The following is a 19,518-nucleotide window of genomic DNA, read 5'->3' on the forward strand; positions in this document are numbered from 1 at the left end:
AAATATTAGAAATTTGTGGTTGGGTTCAACAGGTCCGAAAACCGACCAGGGGGAATAATAAACTTGATTTAATGTTCACAATCAACATAGACTCTATCTCAGTGCATACCAGTCATGAGTTTTTGAAGAGTGACCATAGAGTTGTATTGAGTATTATTCGCTCTTTAAACGCCATACAATTGAACTCTAAAGCTTCATTGATGTACCAAAGCAGACATTTTGATCAACAAACATGGAAACGGACTGGAACTCTCATTCGATGTTTACCATGGGAAACTTATTTTACCACAAATAATGTTGACATTGCGCTTTCCAATCTATACCACAACCTGACATATTGTCTTGACTGCACTGCTCCAGTTATTGGCCGTGTGGCTTATAATGCTAATAGGTGCCAAAATACTTTTGAAAGAAAGCTGAGGAAATTAAAATGCCGCTACTACGAGCAGAATGATGTGTATGCACTTCAGAGTATACTTAAATTAATCAACAGAAATGCTTCATCTAAACATAAGTATTTTATGAATATAGAGAAAATAAAGCTCTACGTAGTAAAAGCCCAGAATTATCAATACTTCGACGTTTCCCTTGGCACGACTAAATTCTTCATAGTTAACGGAAGCATTGTCAACGACCCGAATACTATATGCGAACAATTCAGCAAGCACTTCTCGCAGTGCTACAAAACTGGAACTGAAAACTCCATCATTACATTTCCAATGCTGACATCCAGACATCTGTCGAAAATTGATTTTACACCCTCCAACATCAAGCAGGCCATATCTGCCCTGAAAAAGTCTTATGATGGTGGACCTGACGGGATACCTTCATCATTTGTGAAATATGGAAGTAGAGAATTTCCACTATTTTGTTTGAAACTTTTCAATCTATCTATGGAATATGGGACCTATCCATCTGTATGGAAAACATCCCTTATCACCCCTAGATTCAAAACAGGAACACGTAGTGATATTATTAACTATAGACCAATTAATTTGACATCCGTGCTCTCAAGAACCATGGAAAAAATCATCCACAAGCAGCTTTTATCATTTTTGTTTTCGGCTAGTCTGATCAGCCCATCCCAACACGGGTTTATGACTAAACGCTCATATTTCACAGCGCACCTGGAGTTTTTTGATCAAATTACCCAGAAAAGAGATGTTGGTCAGTCAGTGATAATTCTTTATTTCGATTTTAGTAAGGCTTTCGATAGTGTCTCACACAAACTTCTTTTAAAACTCTCTTCATTTGGCATACAGAATCCCCTTTTATCTTGGCTCAAACCTTTTTTAGAAGGACGTAGCTGAATCGTTCGCTTTGGATCTTGCTACTCTAAACCTGTGAATGTAGCCAGTGGGGTTATACAAGGAAGTGTGGTTGGTCCAATACTCTTTCTCCTTTTTATCAATGACGTGTGTTCCCTCTTTCAGTATGGTAAGCCTTTCCTTTTTGCTGATGACCTGAAAGTAGTATATTCATTCTCTTCTCCTATGAAAGAAAGCTATATTTCAGCGGTAATCCAAGAGGAAATAAACAAGTTGTACGAATGGACTGTTTTGTGGAATATGCCACTTAATGTTGACAAAAGTGGATTTATTCACATTGGTCGCTGCCTTAACTTAAATCTGACTGTACACACACATACACTCAAACCTCTCAACAATGTTCGTGACCTGGGTTTAAGATATAGCAACAGTCTGAACTTTTCTGAGCACATTATATCTCAAGTATCCAAAGCTAGAAAGCTCATCGGATTGATAATGATAAACTTCAATAATATCGAATCGAGATTGTTATTATACAGAAAATGTATCATACCCATTCTTGAATATGGTATTTTAGTTTGCAGTAATTGCAGACATAATGACCTGATTAAAATTGAAGGAGTTCAAAGAAAGTTCCTCAAAGCTGTTCTGGGGTATTCTGATAACAAAGACTATCACCAAAGATGTCAACAACTCAACTTAGAACCTCTGTGGATCAGACGTATCAAATTAAATCTTGTCTTCATCTACCGGCTTATTAACGGTATTTCCTACTCTTCGGTATCCACCCCTTCATACCTTATGATATCATCCCACAATCTACGCAATAAGGAGAATATTCTAGCGATTCCAAGAGCCCACACAAACTTACGTCAGAATTTTTTCCTTATTTGCTACTCAACCATGTGGAACAGACTGCCAGTGAACCTCCGTTGCAGTGAAACTCCAACCCGGTTCAGAAGTCTGCTTGAAGATTTTCTTTCCGAAAGTGGACTATGTCACCTATTGAATATCAATGTATTTAATAATGATTTATACAAACAAGGTCCGTCATCCATTGAATTGCCTGAAAAGCAAAATAAAACCTCTAAATCTCTTCACGTCTATTTTATTTTATTTCTATTCATCTTGATATATGAAGTCTGCTTATGTTCGTATCTATAATTATTACTGTTATTAATATCATTATTGTTCCCCCGACATATTAGATATTCCTTTTATATCTTCTTATCTTAATTCCTGACTGTCCTTTGAAATTAATTGTGACTTTCATAGCATCAATCTTAATTATGATTGCACAGATGTTTATACTAATATCCGGTTTCACTCTGTATACTATTACATAAATCTAAATGTATTCATCCAAGTGCATTGAAGGATTTTTATTTTATTTTTCTAAATTGTTGGTTTCCTTCTGAGGTTGATATTCACTACACAATTATTATTCTTATCATGAATCAAAACTTTTCACTAGGTGTTCACTTCTTTTCACTCCATTCTTTCCCTCTAAATAAATATTATTCTTAAGATTACGAAGTTTATAATTAAGACAATAACTTGTGTTACACTTACATTAACTTCTCAGACCCGTTTTATCTTCACTATGTATATATGACTACTCATACATATTGATAGTTTATTATCCTTTTCACTTAATTGAGACTTTCGTAGCATCACTCCAAACTATGTGACTGCACAAACATTTATTCTACTGCCATAACTTACTACAATAATAAGTTGCTTTTTCTTAATTATTTTTAGTTACTAATTTGACGATACAAACATAGTCGTTTGTTCATGTTTTTTGATGTTCATAAACACGCCAATTAAACTGTTTGCGTATTTCACGTCTCCCTTATTTCCATTCCCTTATTTTCTACATTTCCTTCATTAAACTCAATTCAATATTCTTTTCACTTACACAGACCCGATTTATTATTAATCATATTCTACCATGATTACTCTAAATTCTTTTTTTTTAAATATGGCAAGTATAATGCGAACATTATTGAAAATTGTGTATTATTGCATTTTTTTGAAGAAGCCCGAAATGGTTTCTTCACAACACTTATGTACCCATAAGATGTATGTGAACAATAATAATAATAATAATAACTGCAGTAAAAACGAAATGATTATACTGAGCAACACAGATGAACAATGAATGATGATGATGATGATGTCTGATCACTGTGGTGGAGTTGAATAGCCTGTGCTCCAACGAAGAAGCCAAGCACTCGGCACATAGAACATGGAAGAGACCATCTTTATAGAGCAACTGATCAATAAGTCAGTTCAAAAGATACAACATCAACCTTCTGAGCAACAGATCTTCGCTCTGTAATCTCAATATTTGATCACAGTTTGTAATGTTGAATATCATCTTATCAAGTGAATTGCCGTGTGATCGTCAGAAATCAATTAACTGGAAGGACAGCTTCATGATAATCAACATAATGAATGTTGAATTTATATTTCAAGTTGATGATGAGGATGAACCCAGATATCATGTTCATCTACACTTAGTGGTAGATCAAATCGTCATTTCTGATAGCACCCTGATTATATATGCCACTATAAACCTCCTAAGAAATCTTCCAGATCAATTCGTGAATATCTACAATACTCAGGTTTGAAGGCAGTTACGACCAGATTAATTTCAATTCAGAACTGTTAAGGAAAGGAAACTTACAGAATCTTGTGATTTTGGTGGAATAATATGAATGTAAATCACATTAGCTGCATAACACCAATGTCTTCTGAATGATACAGCAATCGAACTACTATTCAACATTTGCATGATTAAATCAATCTATTAATTGAGTGAATAGCAAAATATCACAGTATTCAATCTGTGTAGATTTCATTTATACAAAACAAAAACCAAAATGTGTACTTCTGTTTGATGAAACACAAAGATAACTATGTGTAATCCATCATCGAGGAGATTGATTTTTGAGGACACGAATTATGGGATTGTGATTCATTGGTTTATTTTCATAGATTACGTCTTAGGACTGAAAGGCTGAGTGAGCAATAGCATGTAAAGAAGAGCTGTGATGGAGTCCCGAATTGTAGCGAAATATAGATTGTTGTATATTTATCAGAATTTCCCTAGCTAGCATAAGTCAGCAATGGGAAAAACGAGTAACGTGGAATGAAAAATCATACAGCTGTGGAGTATACTACTTCTGTCTGTCGATATAAGTAGTTTGTAACATCGATCGCAAGTGGAAAACCTGACAGCAGAAGGCTAAGAAGATCGAGTTGAAGAGAATATAAGGGGAAAAAGAATGTGTGGACTGCAAGAACCATGCAGAATGTGATGGACAAATGATGGAAATTAGCAAATGAAGGATTCATTGCAATGGTTGTGATATTTTATCAAGGCTGCCAAATGCCCTGGTATGGCCGAGAGTATATGTATGAATGTATGTAAATAGTTAACTATTTTAGCATTCCTAAGTTACTGTCTCAATCAGTATTCATTGAACCGTAGATAAAGTGGCTTTATGAAGTTAATTGTCACGAACACTTGTCAATTCCCTCGGTACACCAAACCTACTTCATACAAACACCACAAACCTGTATATCGTATGCATTGAGGAATAAGATTTGCAAAACGATTGAGAATTCTGTCTCATTCATCACAATGAATATAACACAACATCAAGTCATGTCATTCCTGTCATATTCAATAAAATATTCAAAGTAATATTGATCACTTCTTCAATCTCAGTGTAAAGAACGTGTTTGTCTAATTGAACAAACATATTTGTGTTGACCTCTTTTTTGTTTGTAGACCCAGCTATGATTATATTTTGTTTATCATTGATCACCTCATTCCATCTCAAATAATCAAATAATATGGTATTCTCTATTCTGTGTGGTGGGTGTAATATCAGTCTTCGTTAGAATAAAACTACATCGCTTTCTAATAATAAGTTGTTTATTTGGCCGATAATCACCTGCCCTCAATCAAATTATTACTACTTTTGTAAAAAGAAGATGAAGTGAAAGCAAATGTTCTGGTTGTCAATTCATAGATGGTGTTGCTCCAACTATGAATAAACACTGTAACCATTCACCAATTAATTTCAAATGATTGTAGTTAGTCGTTTTCTCAGAAAGTCATCCAGTTTCACGTCCGTGATTTATAAAACTGTGAAATGTCCATTAATATATTCGATTCTTTAAAACTCGTCTAGTTATCACGTCCTGTGTATATCGGTGAAGGAGACTGTGGAGAATAATCCTGATTAAATAATCCACAGCACATTCTGTGTATCAATCACTGTGACGGATAAACTAATTGTTAGCCGATATTCTGGATGAACATATTTGTCTATTAAACAGATGTATGCTTTCATTGAACATTCATTAAGGCTGGATATCATAGTTTAATGGAAGCAATCGAATTCTATATGTGGCTGGATTCGTTTAGACATATCAGTTGATATTGAAATTTCTCTTCATTTTTCTACAGAATTGAAATGTATTTCCTCATAAAGAAGCATTCTTATTACAGATGTTGGGGACATTAGATCCCCAGAACTCAATTAGCAAAGAACCTAATTTCGTAATTTTATTTAGAAAATTTGTATTTCTTTGTTTTCGTGCCAAAAGCGCTCTTGTCACTTTCATGCGGTATTTCCCACTTGGGAAATATCTTAAATGCTATTGGTCCATTGCGTCTCTTAATATGCTATACGGTAACTCTCGCCGAGGACGGTTTTGTGCTGTATATATACGTTTTGATTTGTGTTTATTGTTATCGCTCGTTTCTGGCTGTTTGTAGAATGTACTTCCCCATTCCAAGCTTCGACTTCTTCCTCTAGTAAGCCGGGCTGGGGCGCATCAGAATATCTAGCTTATTGGTCTTTGGTCACCGAGTCTTAGTGCTCGTTCGCAAATAAGTGAACTCGTAATAGCTTCAAACATAGCAACAGAAGACTACAGTTAACGCGAAACTGCTTTGGCTAGACAATGCACATAAATTTTTATTCAAATCATTCCTGTAGCTCGTCTAAGGTTATTGTCGATCATATATCCAAGTAAATGAGGAGGGTTTAACATGAAGTCAGCATTTCCATAGTTCAGAAAGCAACGTCGCTAAAAATATGCTAACCACAATAAACAAATTATAGCATACGAACTCTGACCTGGAATTTAAAGAATGTTCTTGCACCACAACTGTGATGCTTGATGGCGAAGCCGAGATTATTCCGACGTCACGAGACCAACTTCCTTCTAATAATATATATATATAGTTTAACTTAATATGAGAATAAAGTTATACCCATCTACATATAAAAATAATAAAAACATCTTTTCATTTTGAATATTGATCCGTTAGTTGCTTAATTGAATAGATCCTAATAAAGTATAGCACAGGAAAATGTTAATCAAATTTGAGAAAACTACTATCGATCTTCTGTGAAGAATTCAATCGAAGATCCTCGCTGCGAATCCAAGGTATGAGGTTGTCAATGCTCACCTCTGAATAGCCTAATACTAAGGTTTCTAATCGTGGCGTAGCTAAGAACAGTTCAAGACTTCAACTGTGGAAATATTACACTCTTCACAAATCCCCCTATACTAATATACATGATTGCCATTCTCTGACCAAAGCATTAAGCCTAAAACATTGAAGTAACTTTTGACCGACTTTCTCTAGTAGTTGGGTTTATTCATAGTTTTCCACCTAACATCTAACGTTTAGACGACATGTGAGTGAGTATAGGTAGGTGATATGTCAATACTCGACTAGCATTTCTCTGCACCTCCCTTTTTTTCTAATACGGACTTTCAGTTTATATATCTATCACATACCGTACTCACTTTGATTGTTTGATACTAATTATCGACATTTCTAAATTACTTTACTATATAAGGCTATCTTTCGTGTCATATATATATTAAAATTAATACATTTTGCTCCTTTATATTCTAGTTTGCCTCCACACAAATACTGACATAAATACTTCATCTCCACTACTATCTTCCTGCCATTGTCATCTTTTTTTTGTTTTTGATACCACTAATCCTCACGATACATTCACTCTTGGTTAAAAACCTAAATTTTGACTAGCATTTCAAGTAGTTGTGTCTGTTTCGTATTCATGGACAACTAATTAAGTAATGTGTACTCATAATAAATGTACATGTGAAAATCTAAAACATTTTTCTTCCTTTTCACTCAGCGAATATGGTACCTTTATTCAGAACAAAGTCGAAACCCACTGAGCTACTGTTCAACCTTTAAAATAAACTACTTACTAATAGTAAGTAGTTTAGGTAAATTCATTTATTTATACAAAATAACTACTACAATAAAATACGCCTTTATTACTTCTATTTATATAATTATCTTGCATTAGATTTCTAAATCCTCAAATACAACATATCAGGAAGACAATTGAACTTTATTTACAACGATTTCCATTCACTTAACTAACAATGCATTTCCTTTGTATGAACCAATTCCGAGGGAATTCAATTCATAAATTATACAGTTAATTAATTGATTTTCGATCCGTTTTCATCACAATGACGAATCCACTGCAACTATTGCTAAGTTTGATAAAACTCTGAAATTAATAATCACTAAGTCAGTTAATATATAATGTGAATATACTTGAATATAATTCAATTATTTTGAGGATATAAATAGAGCAAGAACAAACATTGATGCAGAATAGTATGAATTCATATTATTTCGAGGTTTCTCGTCAGCTGCTTACAAACCAAAATTGTGATAGAATTTTTACATGGAGATAGTGTGAAACAATTGACATAAATATATATATATAGTTATTATTGTAATCAAGTTATTTACACTCATTTATGTCAATTGTTTCACACTATCTCCATGTAAAAATTCTATCACAATTTTGGTTTGTAAGCAGCTGACGAGAAACCTCGAAATAATATGAATTCATACTATTCTGCATCAATGTTTGTTCTTGCTCTATTTAAATTCATAAAGGGAACCAATTGCATGAAATTTCTGAAAAGCCGTCTCCCTGTCCACATTTTCAAGTCACTCAACAAGTTGGTGACAATTCGTTGCAGGATATCGAGAGAAACAACAAGATTAAAGTTTTTGTCACGTTGCCTTAACGATGGCTGCTTCCCTCGCCACATTTTTAAAGCTGTCCGCGCCTGTAAAATACCTCCTTCGTTAAAAAATCTTCGACGTGTCACCAAATCCCAAATTGAATGCACTAAGGATCTTATCTCTAAACTTAAAATAGAATCCTTTGGTTATGACAAAATCGTTATGGATTTAAATATTGTATGTCGTATTAAACTTATTAACTTCATTCGTGATGTTCAGTCGAAAACCAGTCACAAATTCATGAAGACATTAACCAAAACACTTGTTAAAGAACAAAATCACGTGGCATTTCCTACCAATCCACGAAAATACATACAAAACTTATCTAATAAAAAACTAAATCAATTGAAACTGAAGCACTCTGCCTTGGATTCAAATTTCATATCCCAAGGAAATGCAACAGAATAGACACTGAGACCCAGTTTCAATACTTATATCAGCAACTGTCGGACTTTAAACCCATGAACGACGAAAAGCACAGTTGGTTTAAATCTAAATTAGTGGATATCACAAACCAGTATGTTACGACACCAATCCCACACTCAAGGGTGTTCACCGAAGACCACCATCAAGCATTGGAAAAACTTATTAAAGACGAAACAATAATGCTACTTCGTCCGGATAAGGGTTCCAGTGTAGTCATTCTCAACAGAGATGAATATATCAATAAGGTAATGACCATTTTAAATAACTCCACCAGATTTATCATTGATAATACCCAGAAAGACTTAACAGATGCGACAGAGAAACGTGTCTTAAGAAAGTTGAGAGAACTTGTTAAGAAAAATCTAATAGATATTCATACGTATAACGAACTCAAACCAAAAGGGTCACAATTGCCATATTTATATGGGCTACCCAAAACACATAAACCCGACACCCCTATAAGACCAATATTATCGATGGCCAAATCACCCTTCCATAAACTTGCCCGCTGGCTTACCAGATGCTTGGAACCAATCCGCAAAAAGATAGCAGCCTAGAGTTTGAAAGACAGCTTTGAATTTGTACAAAAACTTGAAAACCTTAATGTCTCTGACAAATTCATGGTTTCATTTGATGTCTCTTCGCTTTTCACAAATATTCCCTTGGAAGAAACGGCAGCGATCATATGTGAATATCCAGAACTCCTGCCTTTACCACCCCAGGAATTTAAACAGCTCCTGTTTTTGTGTACAAAAAACATACAATTTAAATTTAACAATGTTCTGTACCGACAGATTGATGGAATAGCAATGGGCAGCCCTCTAGGCCCAATTCTTGCCGACATATTTATGGGACATCTGGAACAAAAGAAACTGAAGCACGCAATTGACAGTACCACTCTCTACTGCAGATATATGGATGACACGTTCCTTGTCTGCAAAAATCACCAACACTCCAGGTACCTACTTAGTCTGTTCAATAAAGTACACAAAGATATAGAATTTACCATGGAACATGAAGTTGATGATAAATTCCATTTCCTAGATATTGGAATTAGGCGAACATCAGACGGCATACTACAAAGACACATTCACCGCAAAAATACTTGGAGCGGAATTTATCTCAATTTTAACAGCTTCTGTCCAATAAGTTACAAAAAGGGTATTGTGCGAAACCTTTTTGACCGCGCACGAAAAATCTGCTCAAAAGAATGCCTCGAAGAAGAAATTACTACAATCACCAAATGCCTACGTGAAAATGCATATCCGGATAAATTCATCCACAAATATGCTAATACAAACCATCCGATTAAGCATGATACAGTTGAAAAGAAAACCTGCTTCCTATCCTTACGCTTCAAAGGAGATGAAGTCGCCGGAATTATCAATCACAGAATTAATTCCGCTTTAAAAGTGACCTACCCGGCAGCCAAACTGACTACGTTATGGAAAACATATTGCTCACTGAAACAAACAAAAATCGACAATTCCTCTCCCCTCAGTTGCTCCAACTGCATTTACCAATTCACATGTACGTGCCGTAGCACATACATTGTAAGAACTGAGAGAAGAGTACGGGTTCGCATTTCTGAGCATATTCGGAAGAACTTGATGCTGAGAGGGACTAAAGCTTTTAACAGTGCAATAGCTTGGCATCTACTTGACACCGGGCATACCGTCGATATTATGCGCGCGTTTAAAATAATCAATAGACAAAGAACTACTACCACTCTCCGCTTTGCTGAAGCCATTGCAATTAAGAAACTGAAACCGGATTTATGCATTCAAAAAGAGACTTTAATAAACTTATCACTACCCTGGTAATCTTTTTGTTTCTGTTTGTTTTGTGTTTTGGTTATTTTATTCATTTACTTATTCTAAGATAATTTATACTCCCCCTATTACCTGATTCTTAAAATAAATTTTATTCACACATTTCCGTCACCTGATCCTCTTAAATCATCTTAACTTTCCAAACCCTATTTAACTATTATTACTTTTATAACGTGAAAAATATTTAACAAGTGAAGTAAACACCGACCAATAGGAAATGTACATTTAAGGTCCAAGGCCACCGTAGACTTAACACAATAATTATTGGTATATTTTTCCGACTATCCCAACATTGTAATCAAGTTATTTACACTCATTTATGTCAATTGTTTCACACTATCTCCATGTAAAAATTCTATCACAATTTTGGTTTGTAAGCAGCTGACGAGAAACCTCGAAATAATATGAATTCATACTATTCTGCATCAATGTTTGTTCTTGCTCTATTTAAATTCATAAAGGGAACCAATTGCATGAAATTTCTGAAAAGCCGTCTCCCTGTCCACATTTTCAAGTCACTCAACAAGTTGGTGACAATTCGTTGCAGGATATCGAGAGAAACAACAAGATTAAAGTTTTTGTCACGTTGCCTTAACGATGGCTGCTTCCCTCGCCACATTTTTAAAGCTGTCCGCGCCTGTAAAATACCTCCTTCGTTAAAAAATCTTCGACGTGTCACCAAATCCCAAATTGAATGCACTAAGGATCTTATCTCTAAACTTAAAATAGAATCCTTTGGTTATGACAAAATCGTTATGGATTTAAATATTGTATGTCGTATTAAACTTATTAACTTCATTCGTGATGTTCAGTCGAAAACCAGTCACAAATTCATGAAGACATTAACCAAAACACTTGTTAAAGAACAAAATCACGTGGCATTTCCTACCAATCCACGAAAATACATACAAAACTTATCTAATAAAAAACTAAATCAATTGAAACTGAAGCACTCTGCCTTGGATTCAAATTTCATATCCCAAGGAAATGCAACAGAATAGACACTGAGACCCAGTTTCAATACTTATATCAGCAACTGTCGGACTTTAAACCCATGAACGACGAAAAGCACAGTTGGTTTAAATCTAAATTAGTGGATATCACAAACCAGTATGTTACGACACCAATCCCACACTCAAGGGTGTTCACCGAAGACCACCATCAAGCATTGGAAAAACTTATTAAAGACGAAACAATAATGCTACTTCGTCCGGATAAGGGTTCCAGTGTAGTCATTCTCAACAGAGATGAATATATCAATAAGGTAATGTCCATTTTAAATAACTCCACCAGATTTATCATCGACAATACCCAGAAAGACTTAACAGATGCGACAGAGAAACGTGTCTTAAGAAAGTTGAGAGAACTTGTTAAGAAAAATCTAATAGATAATCATACGTATAACGAACTTAAACCAAAAGGGTCACAATTGCCATACTTATATGGGCTACCCAAAACACATAAACCCGACGTCCCTATAAGACCAATATTATCGATGGCCAAATCACCTTTCCATAAACTTGCCCGCTGGCTTACTAGATGCTTGGAACCAATCCGCAAAAAGATAGCAGCCTAGAGTTTGAAAGACAGCTTTGAATTTATACAAAAAATTGATAACCTTAATGTCTCTGACAAATTCATGGTTTCATTTGATGTCTCTTCGCTTTTCACAAATATCCCCTTAGAAGAAACGGCAGAGATCATGTGTGAATATTCAGAACTCCTGCCTTTACCACCCCAGGAATTTAAACAGCTCCTGTTTTTGTGTACAAAAAACATACAATTTAAATTTAACAATGTTCTGTACCGACAGATTGATGGAATAGCAATGGGCAGCCCTCTAGGCCCAATTCTTGCCGACATATTTATGGGACATCTGGAACAAAAGAAACTGAAGCACGCAATCGACAGTACCACACTCTACTGCAGATATATGGATGACACGTTCCTTGTCTGCAAAAATCACCAACACTCCAGGTACCTACTTAGTCTGTTCAATAAAGTACATAAAGATATAGAATTCACCATGGAAAATGAAGCTGATGATAAATTCCATTTCCTAGATATTGGAATTAGGCGAACATCAGACGGCATACTACAAAGACACATTCACCGCAAAAATACTTGGAGCGGAGTTTATCTCAACTTTAACAGCTTCTGTCCAATGAGTTATAAAAAGGGTATTGTGCGAAACCTTTTTGACCGCGCACGAAAAATCTGCTCAAAAGAATGCCTCGAAGAAGAAATTACTACAATCACCAAATGCCTACGTGAAAATGCATATCCGGATAAATTCATCCACAAATATGCTAATACAAACCCTCCGATTAAGCATGATACAGTTGAAAAGAAAACCTGCTTCCTATCCTTACGCTTCAAAGGAGATGAAGTCGCCGGAATTATCAATCACAGAATTAATTCCGCTTTAAAAGTGACCTACCCGGCAGCCAAACTGACTACGTTATGGAAAACATACTGCTCACTGAAACAAACAAAAATCGACAATTCCTCTCCCCTCAGTTGCTCCAACTGCATTTACCAATTCACATGTACGTGCCGTAGCACATACATTGTAAGAACTGAGAGAAGAGTACGGGTTCGCATTTCTGAGCATATTCGGAAGAACTTGATGCTGAGAGGGACTAAAGCTTTTAACAGTGCAATAGCTTGGCATCTACTTGACACCGGGCATACCGTCGATATTATGCGCGCGTTTAAAATAATCAATAGACAAAGAACTACTACCACTCTCCGCTTTGCTGAAGCCATTGCAATTAAGAAACTGAAACCGGACTTATGCATCCAAAAAGAGACTTTAATAAACTTATCACTACCCTGGTAATCTTTTTGTTTCTGTTTGTTTTGTGTTTTGGTTATTTTATTCATTTACTTATTCTAAGATAATTTATACTCCCCCCCCTATTACCTGATTCTTAAAATAAATTTTATTCACACATTTCCGTCACCTGATCCTCTTAAATCATCTTAACTTTCCAAACCCTATTTAACTATTATTACTTTTATAACGTGAAAAATATTTAACAAGTGAAGTAAACACCGACCAATAGGAAATGTACATTTAAGGTCCAAGGCCACCGTAGACTTAACACAATAATTATTGGTATATTTTTCCGACTATCCCAACACCTCCCTTTTTTTGGAAGATCCGGAGTTGACATCGGATTTTGAAATTTTTCTCGCGTCTATCCTCCCCCTCGAAATAATGTTGGGTCTTCATAAATCCAAATTACAATTAATTTGATGGTATTTAAAACATATTGCACAGGGAATACAGTAAAGTCGATCAGATATTGAGGATAAACGCCATCCAATTCGAAGTCATCAAGGTTTAAATCTTTAGTAAGTAGTGGAGCATTATGATAATCGGCGTCCAACAAAACTGTGCCAGGTTCTTGATTATTAGTTGATGCATGAAACACATTTTCTGGCAAAGCAATGGGATCTTCCCGTGAGCTGGATACGTTGCTGTCTGTACATGCTGTTTCGGGGATAACGGAGTTCGAATCCATTACCGGGCATGTTTCTGAAATGGGAAGTTCTGGACCACTGGGCGCATCATGGATGACTGCCGTTCCGTTTGAAGTACAGTTAATCGGGGATTCATGGAGGCTGCTTTCATTTTCCAGCTCACTGTGTAATTCAGATATCAATCCATCCACTTCCGTCGCATCTTCATAGCATGAGTGATTTAGCAGCTGCGTGCGGAATTTGACTAATAACTCCAAATGTCGTTCAAAGAGCAGCTGTAATCGATCGGAAGGGAGAGTCATTTTTTTGAATCAGCACCTGTGATGAAAATCACTGTATGACTAATGACCAATGTGGATCAAGGACACTGATGACAATCTGGATACTGATTGGTTGAATAATTAGACTGGATTTCGTCCAATTACCGAATGACTTTGGATTGTATTTTTTCTTCGCCCCGTCGCCAATTGTTATAACGTGAAAAATATTTAACAAGTGAAGTAAACACCGACCAATAGGAAATGTACATTTAAGGTCCAAGGCCACCGTAGACTTAACACAATAATTATTGGTATATTTTTCCGACTATCCCAACAATTACGTAATCTACCTTATCATTATTTAATTCCATTAATCTCTACAATTATCACACAATTTATGAACTTCACTAAATTATTACACCACCCACCCTGGATTAACCCCCCTCTTTTGACCTCTGACCTGTTTCTAGCATATATATATAGTTATTATTGTAATCAAGTTATTTACACTCATTTATGTCAATTGTTTCACACTATCTCCATGTAAAAATTCTATCACAATTTTGGTTTGTAAGCAGCTGACGAGAAACCTCGAAATAATATGAATTCATACTATTCTGCATCAATGTTTGTTCTTGCTCTATTTAAATTCATAAAGGGAACCAATTGCATGATATTTTGAGGATCTCTATCAAGAAAATGTTTGAAACAAACATGAAGTTCTTACTAAGGTTAGTGGGCCAGAAAGAATGCGATAGAAAAACAGTCTTGTTCCTGATTGAAATCATGAACCGACTGATGTAAGACCATCATTGAAAACCTGGAAGCACTGAACGGCCGTTTTGGTTTATCGTAGGACTGCTCGTCAGTGTACATCCAAGGACCCATGGTGCACTTCTGTGGAGTCCCATAATAGGACGGAACGTCGTGACTTCCGAAGGATCTCGGCATTCACCATGAGGCGTCATAACTCTCCTAAATGAAGACCTTCTAACTCCCAGGTCAGAGTTTAAATGGTTTGAATTATTTTTCTAGTTAGCGTTTCTCTAACGAGTTAGTTTTCTACGGAATGGGGTCGCTAACTCCATGCCCAGCACTACTCCTTTATCCCAGCTCGGAACTGGCATTAGCCACAGAGGGGCTACAGGAGGAGTTGTAAATATTTTTACTTTAATTTAAGTGCATTAGTGTGGTATTTTCATGTTTATCGACAGATGAATAGCAAAGTAAGAGACTATATAATTAAATATTTCTATGAATAACAATAATCTTTATTATGGGAATATTGTGAAGATCATTTAATGAGAAAATTCACATCAGAGACTGATTTTAGTTAAATAACAATTAGAATCCAAGAAATAGCAGACAGTTATTTGAGACTCTTCTAGTCGAAACCATCCATGACTCTATTAGGAGACGAACACAGGAATTTCAGTTCTATTTAATAAGTCAAAAGATAGATTATCTGTTAGTTCAAAGGCTAAGACTTCATTTCATCCAGTTCAGTCTGATTAATTTATCAGGACGTAGTGTTCTGTAGTCCTATTCCCTTACGACATATATACATCTGACGCTACAATAAAAACACAGTGTATGTGAGGAGACTGAAGAGTGAGGTGGCTAGTTTAATTTTCAAACCAAATTTTAATGTATGTCAATCATATTCCATTGTTCTTCTAACTTTGATAAGGATTTGTAGGCTGAGATATTGAATTGGTGCATAGTCGATTACCTCCAGTAGATTCCCGTGTTTATAATTTCGTACTTGCAATTTAACCCTCACATGGAATGTAAATACATGTACATTGATAAGTCTTCCTAATTGAACGCTAGATTTGGTTCCTAAGCTCTTCTAGTAACCGCCCAGACTATTTGAACACAAGAGAAAAGGCATGAAACATTCAAGAAACACTTTACTCCAAAGGTTCGTTTATGTACAGAAAATCTATAATTTTTATAGTATTTTAAATGTCCTTGGGTTTCCGAAAAATTCTGGAATGCTACTGAACCTACTAGTACTGTAAGTAATCATTCAATCAGAAACTCTACATATGACTTTTCACATTCTTGATGTTTCTGACATAAATTCTAGTGAACGTTAATGTTTCTCAATATCTTCAAAGCCTCTCTTGGCTTTTCTCAAGGAGTTTTCTGGATCTCCCCAACACATATGATATCCTTATTATATCTCAGTTTATCACCTTCCTATTCCAAAATATATTCTCGCTTTTTCAGGATTCAGCTGAGGTGATGAAATATAGTTTCCCTCCTTAAGTCGAATACATAAACTTGTAATTGATGAATATAAGAACACAAAACAGTTTTTCTTTTCTTTGGAAATGAACATAGTACATCTTAACTTTGCATAGTAATTCACTGAATAATTCTGTAAACAAATGACTTCATTCAAGTTCATGGAAGAAAAATAAGTCTATTTCATTAGTCTGTATTTTAACGATGTATTCATCATCACAGTTAGTAGCGATTTCATTGATTAACAACTAATGATGTGATCGTGATCGATATTGTGAGATTAGCGGGCTAATCCATTCACTATCTTTTACAAAACAAATTAAATAATACTAATCAGTAATTCATAGACTACTGAAAACTAGGTAGTAGTAGTAGTAGTAGTAGTAGTATTATAGTGTATGGTATCTGATGTTAACAGATATAAGTAGTATGTATCATCAATCGATAGCGAAATGCCTAGTGTCAAAAAGTTGAGAAAATTGAAGAGAAAAGGGTGAGACTATAATTTATGGACGACCTTTGGATGACTCTGAAGTGACCATGAGAGTGAACAACTACTAATTAGGACTAAATGAGGGTTATAAAGCAGTTAGAATTCCCATTTACAGATGATAGTTAGAGTTAAAAATTAGATTTAGGCTTTTCATCACGAAATGACAGCAGCAACAATGCCAAAACTCTATTCAGCCAAGTGCATGGGTGAATTCCGCGCCCAAATTCATGATTGGTTATCTTATATCTGATTGGTTCGTCCATAAATTATAGTCTGACCGAGAAAAGAACAAGGATTGGCATAGAAACAAAAGAACAATAAAGTCTGAAACGATTGATATTTTGTGATTTTATGTTTAAATATATTCGATTGTCCGCATTTGTGTTCTCATTCACTACAATATGGAATAATCGTTTAATCCTTATTTAAACTTCTTGAATGATGCATGTGCACAATAACTCATGAAAATGAATCCAAGATATTTTTGGCTTACCATAAATACTACACTAAATTTAATCTCTGGAGTGAGATCTAACGATTTGTTTCTTTAGAGTTACGATCAAATCACGATATTCAAAGCATAAATTGTCACGTGAATGAAGTTTTCAAGCCTATCTGAATCCGAGTGTTCTAATATGGTGAGTGGGTCACAGATGGCAACATGATATCAGTATGTTTAATACGGAATAGTAGTATTTCAAAGACTCCGACTCGAGAGACCAGTAGTATAAAGTACAGAGATTGATTGAAACATGGGTTTTGTGATGTATGCCGATGACATGATAAGGTTTGATTGGTTGACTGATATGGCCATTAATCGTTCCGTGAATTTTTTTATCATGTCTACGTAATCCAAACATTTATTCTGATTAAACAGGCAAACATAACATTAGTCATACTTACTCACTTAATTACACCTCTTACCCCTCGGAGAAGAGAGTAGGCCGCCCACAGGCATTCCTAACCCAACTCTGTCCTGGACAATCCTTTCTAGTTCTTTCCAGTTGTTATTCATCCTTTTCATGTCTGCTTCCAATTCCTCACTCAATGTGTTATTTGGCCTTTCTCTTTTCCGTTTCCTTTCAGGATTCCAGGTAAGCGCTTGCCTCGCGATGCAGTTCAATAATTCTCGTAATATATGTTCTATCCACCTCCAACGTCTCCTGATTTGCCGTTCAACTAGAAGCTGGTTTTTATTACCTACAGTAGTCATACACATAGATACAAATTATACATGAATAAAAACACACATTATCAACCATTTGAACGAGTAAAAATCAATATTTATTGCAATCAGATTCCCTTAGTTAATTACCATATCAATATCTTGCCTTATACTTGTCCGAACCAGTATACATCTACGTGTAAGTGTAAGCTCACTACACTTTGAATGAATAATATGATGCTACTAATAAGCTTTGTTAAAATTATTTTACTCGTAATCAACATGTGCTCACTAGTGACTAGCTTCGTGAGGGAATTCTCGGAGTTCTAGTGAGAAGCCGTGACCAGTGGAGCTAATCCTTGTCGGATAGAGACAGTTATCTACTTAAGTACAATGGAAGTTGGTCGCGCAATTTCGTGGATTGGTTGATGTTAGAAACTATTACCGTTGGATGCCGGCTCAGTGGTCCAGTTGGTTAAGCGTTCGCACGCGAGACCGAGGGCCCTGGGTTCGAATCCCGCTCGCGGGATCGTGGATGAGCACTGCTGAGGAGTCCCACAACGGCCGTCCAGTGCATCCAGGTTTTCAGTTGTGATGGTCTAACATCAGTTGGTTCAAGATCTCAATTAAAATTACTTTACTCAGTTAATATATTTATATACAGTAACATTGGTACACCACATAGTCTAATGATAAGTATGGACTAAATTCATTTCCATTGAACCCTTTTTCCACAACTATCTAATTGTAATTGTGCATTTGTAAAGGAAAATTTATTTACCCATCAATAATGATACAGAAGCTGCAGTCTATCGTATTCAACAATGGAATTTCGGAATATTTGGTATGTCCTACCACAGTGTTCCAAATGTAACATAAACATGTGAAATAGTAATGGAGAAATAAATGAACGAGCATTATCAGAAGGGGGTTTGGTGGAGATTTTAGTAGTTTCAACTGTTGAGATCAGTAGTTCAGTGAGGCTAGACCACCATGGAAAACCTGGAAGCACTGGACGGCCGTTTCGTCCTATTGTGGGACTCCACAACAATGCTCATCCACGATCCTGCTCGCGAGATTCGAACCCAGGGCCTTCAGTCGCTCGCGTGCGAACGCTTAACTTCTAGACTACTGAGTCGGCATCCAAAGGTGTTAATGTCTAACCCCAACCAATCCATGAAATTGCGCGACCATCTTCCATTGTGCTGAGGT

Source organism: Schistosoma haematobium, chromosome 5 (genome assembly GCF_000699445.3).
Source record: "Schistosoma haematobium chromosome 5, whole genome shotgun sequence".
Classification (NCBI taxonomy): Eukaryota; Metazoa; Platyhelminthes; class Trematoda; order Strigeidida; family Schistosomatidae; genus Schistosoma; species Schistosoma haematobium.